The sequence below is a fragment of the Cydia pomonella genome, chromosome 21 (assembly GCF_033807575.1).
Source record: "Cydia pomonella isolate Wapato2018A chromosome 21, ilCydPomo1, whole genome shotgun sequence".
Classification (NCBI taxonomy): domain Eukaryota; kingdom Metazoa; phylum Arthropoda; class Insecta; order Lepidoptera; family Tortricidae; genus Cydia; species Cydia pomonella.
In genome coordinates this window covers 471,060-474,907 of record NC_084723.1, presented here as the reverse complement: position 1 = coordinate 474,907, position 3,848 = coordinate 471,060, and the positions used below count along the sequence as shown (strand labels likewise).

Genomic DNA, 3,848 nt, shown 5'->3' with positions numbered 1-3,848 from the left:
GTAAAACACAAAGGGCATGCGTACACGCCTCCTTTGAAAAAGCTGTCAATTTAAATTTGAACTTGTTCTTAAAAGAAATCAAAACAGTTACCACCACGGGCGGCAGCTTATTAATAGCGATGCGACACTACGTCGATATAATCTTTAATCATTTGTTTTAAGGTTGATTTCACATTGTCACAAAAGTTATAGCATAGAAAGAGAAAGAAAATACTTTTATTTAACATCATAATTTGGCTACAAAATTATAAAATAAAATAAACACAAACTAGATACTATACGGGATCTCACAAGCATATTGCCATGGCAAGGCATGGCGCTGATTGATAGAGATGGTAGAGTACAGGAGCCGCCTGCGGGCCTCGCGGCGTGCCTTTGCTATCCTGCCGTGCTTGGCGTCGGCCATAAAGCCTATCAGAGTGCCTACCGCGAATACCGATATTCGCAAATTGCGGGCATCTTTCTCTTTTAATCCAATTAAGGAGTCATTAGAGTAACGGAATAAGGTGCCCGGAATTTGCTAATATCAGTATTCGTGATTATCATAGCCCATCAGAGCCGTAGCTAGAATATAATTCAGATATATATATATATATATATATATATTATTCCCTGGTCCCCACACAAGAAATCACAGATTATTTTTCCATTTGTTCATTTTGAATCTTATTTCAATTACCATAGGAGTTGTAATTAAATAACCGGCTAAAGTTACCCGGCCCTTTTTTTGCAGGTAGTGGCACGCGCGGTTTTAGTTAACAATTGACAAAGGATAATTGAGGAGAGGAGTATCTCAAACAAACTGATTTTTCACCCTGAGAAGTGCTCTGTGATGTCTTTTAGCCGATCTCGTAGTCCGCTAGTTGGTAATTACATGTTAGGAACGAAATTAATTAACCGCGTTGACACTATTAAAGACCTAGGTGTCATATTTGACCCGCATCTTAACTTTTATGCTCATATGAGAACCCTAGCTACCGAATGCTATCGGAGATTGGGATTTGTCATCCGTAACGTTCGTGATTTTGACAACGCGATTGTTATCAAGATTGTTTATACCTCTCTAGTTAGGAGTAAACTGGAGGCAGCGTCTGTGGTGTGGAACCCCCATGAGGTCACTTACGCTTTGCTTCTGGAGAAAATCCAAAAGACTTTTCTAAGATTTTTATTTAAAAAAGTCTATGGGTATTATCCTTTCCTTTACCCGACAAAATATTTACTTGGAACTCTGGGTTTTAACTCTTTAGAAGTGAGGCTTAATTATGCACTTATGATCGGCGCGTGCAGAATATTACGTGGAGATTCAGACTGCCCTCAGCTGGTCTCACAGTTAGTACGCCTCCTCATCCCTTCTCTGTCCGTCGCAAAGTTCAATTTTAGGCCTCGTAATCGCGACTTACTTGCGGCTCCTAAAGCGCGCACGAAGGCGTACAGGCAATCACCACTGGTTCGTGCTTTGCACTACATCAACGCACTTCTCCAGTCGGCTCCAGACTGCGATCTTTTTGCCAGTAGTTGGAGGCAAATTTGTGAGCAATGCAAAAACCATTGTGAGGCAATGGATGACCGTCCGTCCTCAGTTAGTTATTAAGGTGGTTCGTTTTTCATACTAATGTATTTATCCAATTATGGGCGAATGGAGCATGGTTTTACAATGAAACCACTTCCATTAATATTCAATTTGATATTTGTTTGCGGGAAATTATGTTTTTGTAATAAAAATATTTGAATAATAGCTTAACTGAGAACGATATTTTAGTTAAAATTTGTCAATGTGTGAGTGAACGGTGACAGCGTCGTACACTAAGCGTATGTTCAGTGTGTGCGTTGAAAGGCTACGTTTGCGAGCTGGCCGAAAATGCGACGATGCCGCTCTTCACTCCGCACGGCTCAAGCGCGCAACGAGGCGTTTGTGTCAATTGATAAATTTCTATTAAATTTCATTTTACCAAACGTCACTGTCATTTTGATTGACCGGCACGCGGCACCGGCACTTTGGCAAAGAGCATATAATCACTACCTACGTTCTTGGCAGTTTGGCGGCAGTCTTGTTGTTTCTTGTTTCGCTATTTTGATTCTAATAGTGAACTTTATCGAGAGAATGCCACAAACATCCCGAAAAGATTATAAAAACCATCAATACTCAGGCCCGAGAAAGAGTCGGAAACGCAGCCATGGGCAAATGAAACGATATCACGGAGAAATCAAAAGGTAAGTTCAATGGAGGCTGACTTTTCTATATCTTTTTCACTATCCCACTATATTATAAACCGTGTCTGGGACTTAGAAAATTGCAGTGTGATATTTTTTTCCCAACTTAACACTATTTTTATTACGTTATGTAGGAAATGTTCAATTAAGTATGTTTTGTCATGTGAAATATCTCCCTAAGACCAGTAGTTCTGGAGATAGATGAGGTTGTGATGGTGAGGTTGCTTGTTGTCTCACCTATCTTGCCTCTGTCACTTACATTTTCTCTATAAATTTTCTTCTCTAGAAAAATGTCAAAAGACAAAAGATACTAAATGTAACATTTCCTACATGATAAAGTAATAAAAAGTTGGTATCAGCAGTGGTATCATGGTCGCATTTTTATCACTTGTCATGTCTAAATGTAACATTTCCTACATGATAAAGTAATAAAAAGTTGGTATCAGCAGTGGTATCATGGTCGCATTTTTATCACTTGTCATGTCATGCGTCACTTTCGCACTTAAATACTTGTTAGAACGTGACAGGCATGGTGACAAATGATAAAGAGCCGACCATCTTAGCCCTACAGGTTGGGTTAAAAATATCACATTGAAATTTTATAAGTCCCAAAAATGGCCCCTCTTTAAGAACGTCAAAATTTTCCTATATGGGTGGATGACACTGGAAATTTTCTAATAAATAAAAAACACAATTACTACTTTCAGGTTAGAACTACCTACATAAGATAAAATAATGTAATTTTTATTACAGAATTCATGAGAGACAGTTTTGATAATGGGTATTCTGATTGCAGATCCAGGACCAACTGCGGCCACTGCGGGTGACACAAATGATGAAATGTCACTTCATTTGTTACATTGCCCCAAGTTATGGCATTACAGTTTTGGAAGTAGAGCATGATGAAACTTTTATAGAAAAGATGTTGCCAAAACTGGTAAACTTTTATAAAAATTGTATATTGCCCGAGATGGTACTGCGAAGAACAAGGAAAAATCTAAAATGTATAGATGTTTCTTTGTGGTAGTAAATGTAAATAGAGAGAAGAATAGTGAACGGGTGGAAAAGGTACTGGTCCCTGAAAGAAGTCTTCAAAGATAAACAACTCCACTCTAAGACAAAGGGTAAACTATTTAACACATGTGTTCTTCCCGTCCTAATGTATGGTAGCCAGACCTGGGCGCTGACAAAAGCTACTACATCCCATCTAGCATGCTGCCAGCGTGCCATGGAAAGGAGCATGATAGGTGTACGGAAGACTGACCGGCTACGAAACACCCTAATTAGGAATAGGACGAAAGTCCAAGACATTGCCATAAAAATTAGAAGACATAAATGGAAATGGGCTGGCCATATCATCCGAGGCACAGATAAATGGAGCAAGCGAGTCACCCAATGGTACCCAAGAGAGGGAGAGAGAGGAGCAAAGAGACCTCTAATGAGATGGGATGATGACATTGCGCAGGTAGCTGGCCGTACCTGGAGCAGAGTGGCAATAGATCGGAGAGAGTGGAGAAGGTTGGAGGAGGCCTTTGCTGAAGGGCAAGCAGGCAAAGAATACAAAAGATGGGAGATAATAGAGAGATAGTAGTACTGTTCTTTGTCCTGTAAATAAAGGCTATTTTATTTATTTATTT

General features: G+C 39.6%; 1 long non-coding RNA gene across 1 annotated transcript; it reads left to right on the top strand.

Moving 5' to 3' along the window:
- Nucleotides 1-1,828: 1,828 nt before the first annotated feature.
- Nucleotides 1,829-3,250, top strand: LOC133529537 (uncharacterized). Its single transcript, XR_009801152.1, has 2 exons — nucleotides 1,829-2,211; nucleotides 3,008-3,250. It is a non-coding gene; the product is annotated as an uncharacterized LOC133529537 (long non-coding RNA).
- The last annotated feature ends 598 nt before the right edge of the window (nucleotides 3,251-3,848 follow it).